The 14,808-nt window shown below is 36.1% G+C and overlaps 1 long non-coding RNA gene across 1 annotated transcript; it reads left to right on the forward strand.

Moving 5' to 3' along the window:
- The first annotated feature begins 932 nt into the window (after positions 1-932).
- On the forward strand, positions 933-2,223 carry LOC311295586. The gene is made up of 2 exons (XR_014628361.1): positions 933-1,626; positions 1,835-2,223. It is a non-coding gene; the product is annotated as an uncharacterized lncRNA (long non-coding RNA).
- The last annotated feature ends 12,585 nt before the right edge of the window (positions 2,224-14,808 follow it).

Below are 14,808 nucleotides of genomic sequence, written 5' to 3' on the forward strand. Positions count from 1 at the left end.
TGTGAAGACATAATCAGTATGGGTTTCATGACCTTATTTCAGTGACAATTTTTTTTTGTTTTTTCACAAACCACGCATTATAAATAGAAATGTATTGGGAAAGTGCCCAAGCAACAATCGCTCGGCAAGATTGCCCAGCAACATTGCTCAAAACTACAAACTTTATCTCAAAGTTTTAAAAGCGTCAAAGCGTCATTATCTCAAAACTACAAACTTTTACATACATGCTGCTGACATATTATTGTAGCAGAGTGTGTGCCATGAAAATGTCACAGAACAATAATGCAAGTACTTTGTTCTGTTCAAGTAACTGAAATAAGCACAAATGTCAGAGCTTGTCAGAACAACTCCAGAACCCAGAAAACACCTCAGACCCCAGAGGGCTAATTAGTCAGGCCTAGCATTCATTTAGTTATTCAAATGCAAGACAACATAAAAAAAAAAGGTGTGTCGATCAGTGTTCCTCCTCAGCAGAATTCAATTCGGCCATCAGTTTTCACACTTTCATTTAAAAATAATCATCTACACACTGTAAATTAAATATTTAATGTGAACTTTAGATTCATTGAACAAAAGTGCACTGAAATCAGTGAGTTTGTGTTAAACTGACTGACAGCTTCTGTTATTATAAAGGGAGAGCACAGTGCTCACTTTGTGTCATTTATTCACAAGAAAACGTATTGTTTTGGGCGTATTGAGACTTTGTGAGTACTTCATACTTCACCTTACAGTTTATTTTTAAACCTAGTGATTTGATCATGTTTAATATTAATTCAAAAGTGAAACTTGAAAAAATATTACAGGAAATGGTTAATTTGACCCAATAAATTCTCCTCTGCCCTCATCTCCTGTTATAGTGGTAATTAATGTTTTATTATTATTATTATTATTATTAGAGTGTTTTCTATCAAATGTTGCATTTCCTACATCTTGAAACATTTGGTTTTACAAATGGGGACAATCTCAGAAGGATGAACAAATAATGTTTTTGGTTATCACATTGAAAATAGCATTTGAAGTACTGGAAAAATGTTGTGTGTGTGTGTCCAATTACACACACTGTGTTTCTTATTCCAACGTTCCCATTAGATTCAAGTCTTTATTGCAACCAACTAAACTGTTGTTTGCAAAAGTGTGATAACTGCATTAAAAATATAAATTCAACATTAAAAAATCAACCATTGATGGTTTTGTGTTGAAGAACAGAATAACTAACAGTTCACTGGAATACCCAAACTGGCTTATTGTAAACCAGGAAGTAACTGTGAATATGATCAATAACAGTTTGTGTTGTTTCAGTGTCTCTGCAGGAAACAGTAGAGGCTGTTATTGGTGGTTCTGTTCTCCTGCCGTGTTCTTCCACTGAACATGATCATAAACTTCAAGATATTCATGTGTTTTGGAGACACAATGGCCATGAGATTGTGTGTGATATAATTCCCAGCAGTCGTTCACTAGAGAAACAGGATCCAGAGTACAAGAACAGAACTGAAACTTTTCCAGAGGAGTATGAGAGAGGAAACTTCTCCATCAAACTCCACAAACTTATTTCTGCGGATGCTGGAGAATACACTTGCCTCATCACACACTCATCTGAACAACCTACTGTACAGCTGATCATCAACGGTGTGTAGAAATAGTAGATTAGGGCATGACATTTTTAATTTAATTAAAGTTGTTTGCTTTAAAATCTAAATACTGCAAGATGTTGATCCCATATTTGATGTTCATTAGAGATGTTTCAGTCTGAATGTTTCTGTATATAAATTATAGATGGATCTGTTATCTTTATCACTGTGAGGTAAAGATTCCTGTTATACTTTTTTTGTTGCAGAATCAACAGCAGAAAAAAGATCCATATCGACTGAACGAGAAAACCAAGGAGAAACAGAACCAGCCAGTGTGGAAACATCATCGCCTTCGGTTGGCATTGCATCTGGAATTGTAGTTGCAGTTATAGTTATACTTACAGGTTTCATTGTAGCTTGTTGGAAAAGAAAGAACTCAAGCAGTCAAAGGGCAGACAGACACGACATGAGTTCAGACACTCATGAGGTTGAACACATGAATCAGTAATAGCTAATAATAATGATAAAGCATATGTGACACAACTGTATAACTGTAACAGCAGCAACTGCATGAGCTTTAGCGCTAAACACAGAGTCAGTGGAGGAGGTTGTGCTTTCATTTTGCTGCCACAACTTTAGATAGAAAAAGTAAGAAATAATCAAAAGTGTGTAAAGGATTTGTTTGAATAACAGAGAACAGAATATAATCATGTATATTGAGTGAGTGTGTGTTACTGTATTTCCTGCTGATCACATTAAGCCTATAACAGTTTTATTGTACATATGTTGGGATGGATTTTGTGGGTAACAGCATTCTTCCTTTCATTCATCCGTGCGCGTTTGTCTCGTATCTGTAAATATAGGAAAGAAGGTCAGGCTAGCACTATATACAGTGGAAATTGTTTAAAGCCACAAATGGTGGCAAAGCCTCTACGATCTTCTTAAGCTTACGATGCTTTTGGGAAACGCAGACAAGATTCACAGAACAGTGTTTATGTTGGTAACACTGCCCAGTCAAAACAACAGCAGAATATAAGTTACTGACCTGATCATAACACATGTTTTCTTAAATATCTGTCTTTCATTATTTGTTAATAATTTTTTAGGAGTGAGAGAGTTTAATGTTATTAGTGACATTTGCACTGATAAGACGATCACCTGTAATCATGGGATCACAATGTAGGAACATTTCCTGCATGTAAGAAAAAACAATCATGTTTTGGTAGATCATAAATATGAGATACATTTTTTTTAAATTGACATAAAATGTAAATTATGCAATAATTCAGAATTATGAGAAGTTGAAATTGACAAAAAAAATTAATAATCACATAAAAAAAAATAAAAAAAAACTGGACAAAGTCCTAATCATGATAAAGAAGTCAAAAGTGATTCACCTCAAACCATCAGATTAATCTGTGCAGAAAAGTGAAGTGAAGTGACTCGCAAATCTTGTATTCACCAGAACTTAATGTTCCTCCACTAGTATTTTATTCTGCAACTGCTAAAGGACCAAATGTTACATATTCTCGCCTTAATGACTATATTTATATTTTGTACCCTTTATGATTATCACTTTTAAGTAAAGTGCTTTTACTAGTGTGTATAAAGTGTGCTATACATAACTTTGCCTTATCTTTCCACTTTGTAAGTTACATTTAGTTTTTACAGTTTCTGATGTAAAAGACACTGTTTTATACTGTTTTATTCTTGCCTTATGCACTGCATTCTTACTGTATAACAGAATGAGATCTTGAAAAGTAGAATTTTTGGTTAAAACACAAGAAAGTCTGTCAATATGTGGCTGCTTTAAATTATGTAAACATTTATATTGAAAATAATGCTTTATTTGCAGCAACTGTGAAGTGTTTAACATTCTCATGTATAAACCGAGGAAACAAGGACCATAGTTTCATTGTATTTGCATGATCTCATTATGATCAAGACCAAATAAATTGTTTTGATGAAATAATGCATCCGTCAGTTGTTTGGATATTTCTATTTTTGAGGGACCTGTGAGGCTCTGAATGTTCTCTAAGGGCCCAGCTGTATCTCAGCACCAGAACATCACAATACACACATGGGATTGGGCTTTTCTCATGTGTGTGTATGACAAACATCCTGATGCTCAGAGTTTCCACATCAACATCACTCCTTATGAGTAAATGTAACGCATCAGATACTGGCATCAGGTCACAGCTCTGCAAACTATTGAAGAACAATCAAACTGAATGCCTATTCAGAAACAGTATGATGATTAGGCATCAAAGTATTTTGACCATATACTGCAAAACACCGCAAAATGAATGCAAATACATACAATACATAAGTCAAAAAGAAGAGAAATACAAACCTGTTTGTGCGTTCCTGTCATGATAAAAGTAAACAGTGAAATATGACAATAATATCAACCCTGAATAACATTTACAGTATAAAGCAAATCATTGTGCATCTTTTTTTGCCTGTTCTGTCTCAATATTTTATCAAACCTTTTATTTTATTTTATTTTTACATTTGCATAGATATGTCTCTGTCAGTTTCTCTGTAGATCAGAATGAGGATGTAACTGGTAATAATAAACAAAACCAAGACATGACGGTGTATATGGGACTCACTGTACCTGCACACTCACTCACACATCTAGTCTGATGACAACAGTCCTGAATCTCTGAATCTCTCCTCCCATCAGAGAAGTCTCTTATTGTACAGTCTTACTTTTGAGCTCATTTGAAAGGCAAATATATGAAAAGGTCAGGCTGTATTTCCCTGTTCTTTTCAATTCTCTTGTTTATTGTTCTCTGTGGGTTACGATCATCAGGATGTGACTGGAAGTTCTGCAATCTTGTCCTGCTGTTAGTGATGATAAACTAAAGTCAAGACATAATAATATATTATAATAATAATACATTTTATTTAATAACACTTTATATTTAAGCAAAAACCCAAAGTGCTACAATTTATAAAAAAAAAAAAAAAAAACATCCAAAAACTCTTCTAAAAAGGTGAGTTTTAAGACCATAAAGACACTGTGTGTGAGTGAGACAGGGAGCCAGTGGAGTGATTTGAGGATGTTTTCAGTGAAGTGATTTGAGTGATTTCTGTTCTCCTGCCGTGTTCTTCCACTGAACATGATCTGAAACTTCAAGACACTGATGTACACTGGAGAGACAATAATGACATGATTGTGTATAGTATAATTGAGGATAAATATTAAGTGTCTGGACCCGGAGAACAAGAACAGAACTGAAACTTTCCCTGATGAGTTTCTGAGAGAAATATCTTCTCACACGCACTCAACAACCTGATGCAGGAAAATACACTTGTTTCACAAACCCTTATTCTGAACAGGAGACTTTAAGCTGATCAATAGTGTGCAAAACTGGTTGATTAATATATGATTTTAGTTTTAAAAGTTTTATTAAATCTAAAAACAATAAGTGTTTGACCAACTAGTGATCCTCCAGTCTGAATGTTGCTGTATGTAAATGATAGGAAAATGATAGGAAACAGGAAACAAATCCACTAAAAACTAAGCAGAAGATACAGGAGAAGCAGACAGTGTAAATATATTTGTGTTGCATCGGCTGTATTATCCGCAGTGCTTATGGTTTGTTTAATAATATTTCTCTTGAATAATAAAATAACTCAAGCTGACTCATTCTGTTCAGTCTCAGTGCCATAAATGACAAACAGCAATAAGCTTTTTCTGATTATTTTTTATCTTTTTTATCTTCTTATCTGATCTTTCATTGGTTCTTCTCTGGTGCAAAAGACATTGTTATGTTCCATTATATTCTTGCCAAATGCATCGCATTGATTTTATTGAGTAGCCTAACACAATAAGATCTTCAAACACTGAATAAGGAACATGATTTTGCTGAATCTGAAGGAAATAAGTTTCCATCTTTACCACAAGTGTTCTTTCTCACGCTGCGTTTGACAGTATTAAATGTATTTTGTATCATTTCATGTTAGTACTGCACATCATTTACCAAACATGTTCGTTAATTCTTGATATCACGTCAATTAAAACAATGTATTTGTGTACACAGTGTGCAAAAGATAAAACAGATAAAAACTGATACACAGTTCTAACACTAATACTGGAAGATCATTTTATATTTATCATTTTATATTTCCTAAGATTAAAACTGCACATCGTTTAGAAAAAAAATTATATATTTCCTGACAGCACATCAAATTATTTTTATTTTTTTTGTCCCAAATCCCATTATAACTTTATTCATGTGTTACTGTACGTCACTCACTCCAGGATACTTCTGTCTTGTGTGCTGAATATTGCAAAAATTTCGACACGTAATTTCTTAAGCACAATGATAACTTCTTAATCAGAAGAGGAACAGAGTGAACCGAGCAAATGATCATAATGTCCAGAGACATGGTGTTGGGCTCTTTACAGTAACTGGGGCTCTTTGATGGATCTCTCAGTATAGGAATCTGTGGAGAAATAGGACTGGACTCTTCTTACTTGTGGCAATGTTTATAACTCCAGTATCCTGGAGCCACAGCAACACTATTCTGATAAATCATCAAACAATGGCATCAGGTGATACACTTCTGCAAACTAAAAGAGACAAAGACAAACTGAACGTATCTATGTAAGAACCAGACTGACCAGAACAGACTTCAATAAGCATTGTGTTCATATAACACAAAAAACACAATACAACAATGTGGTAATACATACAAATACTCTGCTTTTGCACACACACACACACACACACACACACACACACACACACACACACACACACACACACACACACACACACACACACACACACACACACACACACAAAAGACAAACGTTACTACCAACATGTTACTGGATTATTATAATCAATGTCAAAATGAATGTTTGGAAATGTAAACTATATTTCCTTCTGTGGCGAACTGAAGTAAAATATATAAACAACTGTCTTAAAACTATATTATTTGGTACTAACATGCCTAAAACTTTTTCACAGTACTGTACATTTACATGAAGTGAGCATGATGGAAGCAAGATAGATTTATTTAGATTAAATAATACATTTTTTGAATAATATCTTAAATGTGGGACATTTGAAATGTCTGGATAAAGTGTAAAGTGCTTTAAGTGTATCTTAAAAATGTTTCTATTTGTTTACTGTAATACATCCATTTATGAGCATGCTTTATTATCACATCTGTGTGTTTACTCTTTTAAATAAAAAGCTTTTATAGCAAGGCTTTTTTAGTAATTACAAAAAATACACAAATTTAAATGACTTCATAAGGAGATTTTAACTAGACATTGATGTGAGCTGGAGACACAGAGTCAGTGAATATTGTGTGTGATATAATTCCCAGCAGAAAGACAGAAACAGTGTTCAGACTATGAGAACAGAACTGAAAGTTTCCCTGGTGATTTTCTGAGTGGAAACTCCATCAAACTCAGCAATCTTCAATACACTGATGTAGGAAAATACACACAAACTCATCTGAACTTCAGACTGTACAGCTGATCATCAATGATGTGTGAAATTGGGTAATTTGTGTATTAAGTTTTTCATCCAAAAAAAGTTTGGATGTGTTGTAAAGTTACAGACATTTTTTAAATCTTCAGTATCCTCAGGTATATTCAGAGCTTTGTGTTTCATTGTACGCAGACAATCTCTTTTTCATCTGTTGAAGTTTTTGGATATTTATTTGGGTGTTTATATTGGATATTTTAATAAAACTAAATGTTTTCTCATAACCAAAATAATAATAAAAAAGCCCATTAGGTATACACTTCCCTTACATTGTTTCTACTTGAAAAAAAAGAAGAAAAAAAAAAGAAAGAAAAACACACACCACAAGGATGAAGGATTCTCTGAAAATAATGTTTGAATTCCAAATAAATGTCTTCTCATCATAACCAACCTACACTTTGTAGACACTGAATATACAGTCTATTTAAAGGTTTACTATGAAAAGTATCAGAGTTGTTCAACTGGTTTAGATTGTGGAGAACTATCACTATCAGCCTATTGGAGGCAGAAGAGTAAACTGCAGTATATTCTCTACAGAATATGATGTCTTGCTTTAGTGTGGCCATGAAGACATTGACCTTAACCTTTATTTTGTAGTATTTCTTTATTATATATGGAAAATGAACAAGTTTTAATGCGCAAGACAAACCAAACATGCAAGAATTAAAAATGTCAGTAAAACTTTGTAAAGACATTAAAGCCAAACCTGTTGGTGTGTTTTGAGGCAGTGCACTGGGGCTCTTTGAGGGTTCATGAGGGCTTTAATGTTCTCTAAGAGCCCGAGCCGAATCTCAGCATCAGAACATCATAAACACATTGAACTCTCTGTGTGTGTATATGGTGCTGAGAGTTTCCATCAACACCACTCCTTACTAGTCAATGACACGCATCAAATAATGGCATCAAGTCAAGCCAGAAACAGTATGATGACAATAGGAATCAAAAGTATACAAAATGCAATTATACAGTACAAACGAATGTACAGTATGTCAAAATCAGGATAAATATTAATGTTACAACAATGCATTAAAATATGCATTATATGACTATAAACAAGGCTGATCCTGTCATCCCCATGGCGGCCCTCTTCACCATTCCTCCATTCCTCCATTCCTCCATTCCTCCATGGCTCCTCCCTCCATCATCGCCGGCTGTGAACATGTCTCAATATTGAAACAATACTTATTTGCAGCTGTATCATACAAATAAATAGTTACAAAATCATACATTGTGATTTCTGATTTTTTTTTTTTTTTTTAGATTATGTCTCTCACAGTGGACATGCACCTACGATGACAATTTCAGACCCCTCCATGATTTCCAAGTCAAGTCAAGTCAAGTCATTTTCATTTATATAGCGCTTTTAACAATGTAGATTGTCTCAAAGCAGCTTTACAGAGATAAATGTATAATTTATCGTAAGATTGTTTTGGCTTTATAGCGGTTCTTTAATAAAGTTATTTTCCAGCTAAAGTTAGTTTTGATTGATTCGCTTCCGTCGCAACGATCATTTGTTTTTAAATTAGGGCCGCCAAGACGACACCATTCTCTCTACACAGACTTTAAACGCGAACCTGTGAGAAACGCTGATGGCGTTCAGATGCGCATTAAGAACGGGTTCTATAGTTATGTGCGTTTGAATATATGTGTGCAGGTTTGGAATTCCCTACAAACCAAACCTAAACAAATTACTGGTGTTTCCTTATAGTTTTGATTCAGAATTTTATTTTATTTTATCAATTTGGGGTAGATACGCAAATTGAGTTTTCCCGACGACGCGTTATCTGTAGAGTGGGAAAGGGATCCTCCATAGGGAGAGACTAGTTGGCACTTCAGCACTGCGTTGACACCGGGTCCAGGCGAAGGTCCTTCATCAGATCTGGAAACGGCCTGGATCCGGCAGGCTGCGGGAAAACCTTGGGATAAACAAAGACACTAAAATTAGCGTAGATGCCATTCTTCTCATGATGTAACAAGTACATCAGGATTTATGGGAAGTGTTCCCGGTTCCAGCTGACCTAATCTATGCAGCCTAATATTGAATTATAGAAGTCTATAATGTATTATGTGAACGCTATGTCAAAGAGATGTGTCTTTAATCTAGATTTGAACTGACAGAGTGTGTCTGCTTCCCGGACAATGGTAGGAAGGCTGTTCCAAAGTTTTGGTGCTAAATAGGAAAAGGATCTACCGCCAGCAGTTGATTTTGATATTCTAGGTATTATCAACTGGCCGGAATTTTGAGATCGCAATAGACGTGAAGGAGTATAATGCGTTAAGAGCTCGCTCAAGTACTGCGGAGCTAAACCATTTAGTGCTTTGTAAGTAATCAGCAATATTTTAAAATTGATGCGATGTTTAATAGGGAGCCAGTGCAGTTTTGACAGAACCGGGCTAATATGCTCATACTTCCTGGTTCTGGTAAGAACTCGAGCTGCTGCGTTTTGAACCAGCTGTAGTTTGTTTATTAAGCGTGCAGGGCAACCACCCAGTAGAGCATTACAATAATCTAGCCTTGAGGTCATGAACGCATTAACTAATTGTTCCGCATTTGTCAATGAGAGCATATGGCGTAATTTAGATATATTTTTAAGATGGAAAAATGCGGTTTTACAGATACTAGACACGTGACTTTCAAATGAAAGATTAGTATCAAAGAGCACACCCAGGTTCCTAACCGACGACGAAGACTTAACAGAGCAGCCATCAAGTGTTAGACAGTATTCTAGGTTATTACGTGAGGAAGTTTTTTGTCCAATAATTAGAATCTCTGTTTTTTCAGAATTTAGAAGTAGGAAATTACGAGTCATCCAATTTTTTATATCAGCTATGCATTCTGTTAGTTTAGTGAATTGGTAAGTTTCGTTAGGTTTTGAAGAAATATACAGCTGAGTATCGTCGGCATAACAGTGGAAGCTAATTCCATGTTTCCTAATGATATCTCCTAATGGTAGCATGTACAGAGTGAACAGCAGCGGTCCTAGTACTGAGCCTTGTGGTACGCCATACTGAACTTGTGATTGATAAGACATCTCTTCATTTACTGCTACAAACTGATAACGGTCAGATAAGTATGATTTAAACCATGCTAGTGCAATTCCACTAATGCCAACATAGTTTTCTAGTCTATTTAAAAGAATGTTGTGGTCAATGGTGTCAAACGCAGCACTAAGATCGAGTAAAATCCTCGCAGATATCATTTCTTTCTAGAAAGGAACATAGTTGTGAAGATACTGCCTTTTCTAATATCTTTGACAGAAAAGGTAGATTCGAGATCGGCCTGTAATTGACTAATTCTGAAGGATCAAGTTGCATTTTTTTAACAAGCGGTTTAATCATAGCCAGCTTAAAGTTTTTTGGTACGTATCCTAGAGACAAAGACGAATTAATGATATTAAGAAGAGGATTGGAACAGGACCTCTGGAAGCATCTCTTTCAGTAGCTTAGTCGGTATAGGGTCTAACATACATGTTGTAGATTTAGGCTAGATGATTTAACGAGTTTAGTAAATTCTTCCTCTCCTATAGCAACGAATGAATCAAATTTTTCCTCAGGAAGACTACAATGCACTGCCTGATGCGATACTGTAGTAGATGGTTGCATAGTTATAATTTTATCTCTGATATTATCAATCTTATAAGTGAAGAAGTTCATAAAGTCATTACTGCTGTGCTGCTTGGAACCTTCTGTGTTTGAAGCTTTCTTTTTCGTTAGTTTAGCCACTGTTTCAAATAAATACCTAGGATTATGTTTATTTTCTTCTAATAGGTTTGAAAAATAAGCAGATCTAGCAGCTTTTAAGGCCTCTCTGTAAGCAATCGAGCTCTCTTTCCATGAAATGCGAAATACCTCTAGTTTTGTTTTCTTCCAGTTGCGCTCCATTTTTCTGGCTGCTCTCTTAAGGGCCTGAGTGTGCTCGTTGTACCACGGCGTTGGATTATTTTCTTTTATCTTCTTTAAGCGCAAAGGAGCAACTGTGTCTAAAGTGCTGGAAAAGAGAGAGTTAAAAGTTTCTGTTGCAATATCAAGTTTTTCTAAGCTATCCGGGATGCTAAAATGATGAAACTGATCAGGAAGATTATTAATAAAGCAATCTTTAGTAGCAGAAGTGATAGGTCTAACATATTTGTAACACGGAGTCGGCTTTGCAGCCTTGGGTAAATGTAATTTACACAAGACTAGATAATGATCTGAGATGTCATCGCTCTGCTGCAGAATTTCAACGGCATCCACATCTATTCCATGTGATAATATTAGATCTAGAGTATGATTACGACGATGAGTAGGTCCTGACATGTGTTGTCTAACTCCAATTGAGTTTACAATGTCTTTAAATGCCAAACCCAATGCATCTTTTTCATTATCGATGTGTACATTAAAATCACCAACAATTAGTACTTTATCTGCAGCCAATACTAACTCTGATAGAAAGTCCGCAAATTCTTTGATAAAGTCTGTATGGTGCCCTGGTGGCCTGTATACAGTAGCCAGCACAAATCTCAAACGTGATTTATCATTTATACTATATATTTTTACATTAAGCACTAACACTTCAAAAGAATTATATTTGAAACTTGATTTCTTAGTGGTTTTGAAAATATTACTATAAATTACAGCAACACCACCCCCTTTGCGTTTAAGACGAGGTTCATGTTTATAACAGTAATCTTGCGGGGTGGACTCGTTTAAAGTAATGTAATCGTTTGGTTTTAGCCAGGTTTCTGTCAAACACAGCACATCTAGGTTATTATCTGAAATCATATCATTAACAATGAGTGCTTTTGAAGTAAGCGATCGAATATTCAGCAACCCAAGCTTTAGCATTTGCTCATCTGTATTATAGCTGTTTTTTATTTGTTGAACATCAATTCAATTTTTAACCTTAGATAGGTTAAAACATTTTTTGGATTTCCAAATTCGGGGAACAGACACAGTCTCTATATGATGATAGTTAGGTGAAAGAGGCTCTATGTGATGGGATTTATATGACCTTGGTGACGTGAGGCCGCTAGCAGACGTTTGGTTTAGCCAGTCTGTCTGCTTCCTGACCTGGTGCCCAATGTGTCATGTTTGAGCTCTAAGACTATGAGCCATATTACTAGATAGAAGAGCAGCACCATCCCAGGAGGGATGAATACCATCTCTTTTCAACAGGTCAGGTTTGCCCCAAAAACTTTTCCAATTGTCTATGAATTCTATATTATTACACGGACACCACTCAGACAGCCAGCGATTCAGTGAACACAATCTACTAACTATCTCATCACTCCTGCGAACAGGAAGGGGGCCAGAGCAAATTACAGTGCCTGACATCGTACTTGCAAGTTCACACACCTCTTTAATATTAATTTTGGTGATCTCCGACTGGCGGAGTCGAACATCATTAGTGCCGACATGAATAATGATCTTAGAGAATTTACGATTAGCATTAGCCAGCACTTTTAAATTTGCTTTGATGTCAGGCGCTCTGGCTCCCGGCAAACATGTGACTATGTTCGCTGGTGTCTCTATTTTCACGTTCAGTGTGATCGAATCACCAATTACTAGGGCACAATCAACAGAATTCTCAGTGGGTGTTTCACTGAGCGGGGCAAATCGATTTGTTGTGGTAATCGGAACGGAAGAGTGGTTTTTTGATCCGCGACTAGAGCGATCCCTCACTGTCACCCATTTGCCCGGCTGCACAGGCTCTACTTCAGCTGGAACCGAATCATGTAAAGAGTTCACTATGCTAGGCGCATCCAAAATAGTATCTAAAGCTCTAGCACTCTTACTATCTCAATTAAAGTTTGGATGCGTGTCTCTAATTCTGAAATCTTCTCTGTCAGCCTAACTGTCTCCTTACATTTATCACATATAAATCCTACATTGCCAACAGAGAAGTCTATGCTAAACATGTGACGTGCAGGTGACAATAACAGGACAAGACATTACTCACCGTGTTTGTTGACTGATTATTACTTACCTGAGCTTTTATTAACTCAAAGGCGCGAGCGCGCGAGAGAAAAAATAAATAAATAAAACAGCTGAGCGCACGGGTGGCGCGTTAACAGGCTAGCAGTAGCGAATTAGCGTGTTGTGTTAGTAGTAATGGAAGCTCAATCTGAGATGTTGGGTAAGCTGTATTTAGTATAAACAACTACAAATTGTAGTAAATGATGGTTCAAAACAAAGAAATACGAGGCTATGACGGAGCTTACAGCACCGAAGCAAACACACTCACTTCAGGCAGCGAGGCAGACAGGAGCAATCGATCAGCCAAGTGGGAGAACTTGCAAAATAGCAGGGTGTTCAAATACTTATTTTCCTCACTGTATATATATTTGTATATAAAGATGAAACATGGTGCTCAAAGTTGAGATCTGCTATACAAGTTGTTATAGATACACACTCCACACAATGAGTAAATGGTGTTTTCAACTTCACGACAGTCAGACCTTTTTATTATTCAGAATTGTAAAATCCCACAGAAAGTTCCAGTAGGAACAAATGTACAATGCATTCTGCACACCTGGCCTGTACATTGTTTTATTTTTTGTTTGTTTAGTTCCTCCCCGATACACATAGTGTCGGCCCAGATCCGGCCCACATCTGGTACACGATTCCACACGGCCCAGATCTTTATTGGTCCTGAAACAACATTCCAGTCAAACCAGAACCCCACAGCTCACACAAACCATAAACTACTCCTCAACTCAGTGGACAATAATTGGTTGATAAAGATGGTGTTCAAGCCCCTAACATTAACCCAAGCATAAACCTAACAGTAGCCCTAAACCTAACCCTAAAATGTGATTGGTTGATAAGGATGTTTTTCCAGGACCAACAAGGATGTCGATTCAGGAAACTTCCTCCTTGTTGAAATCACGTTCACCTCTATGTACATATTCTTATCATATACATATACTCTGGGAAAGATGCAAATTTGCTCCTTGCCACATTGAATATCAAACATACCGTATTTTTGTCATGTTTTCAAGAAGATAAAAGATAAAGATAATTTCATGGTGACTTCAAAGAATACAAACTGTTTAAGCTGTTATGACTTTTCTGAGAATACATTACTTCAATGAAGTCATTATATTTTAAGCATACATATAACAGAATACAGTGCAGGTTATGCTCAGAACTAGAAAATAATATAGAAATACAGTGAACAGGAAGGAGTTGTTTAGTGTTTTTCTCACTGTTGTGTGGCGCCCTCTACAGGATAAACACCTGAACTAAATCTTTGAAATACTGTATATACAGTGATGCTGTATTTGGATACTTAAGCCACACTTTAAAATGTCATCATAAAACAAAGTATTAAACCAGATGACATTTATTTTAACAACATATAGCACATGTACACTGTGTTACTGTAGATGTACTTAAGTGCACTTGTCAAGTGTACAGCATCATTCAGTCTAACTTATACAAATGCATAAAGCACACTGCAAATACAAAGATTCAAAAACAGGCCAAATTAGACAGAACTTTCCTGCTAAGTTTATGCTGTGGCCACTTTCCATTTCTCTACTTTAATGTACAAGCTAGCATTAGTGCTAGTGGTGGAATCAGATTTTATTGTTGGGATAGTCGACCTCTTCTTTCTTCCCTCGTTCTCGATTGCTCTGACTCTGCCGCATCTTTCGTGTGGACTCGATCCCTGAGCTCTCAAACAGCCGTGCCAAGAAGGCCAGGCCCTCACGTTTAATGTAGGACTTTCCAGCAAAAGTGTA

Source organism: Rutilus rutilus (genome assembly GCF_951802725.1).
Source record: "Rutilus rutilus genome assembly, chromosome: 8".
In the NCBI taxonomy this organism is placed as follows: domain Eukaryota; kingdom Metazoa; phylum Chordata; class Actinopteri; order Cypriniformes; family Leuciscidae; genus Rutilus; species Rutilus rutilus.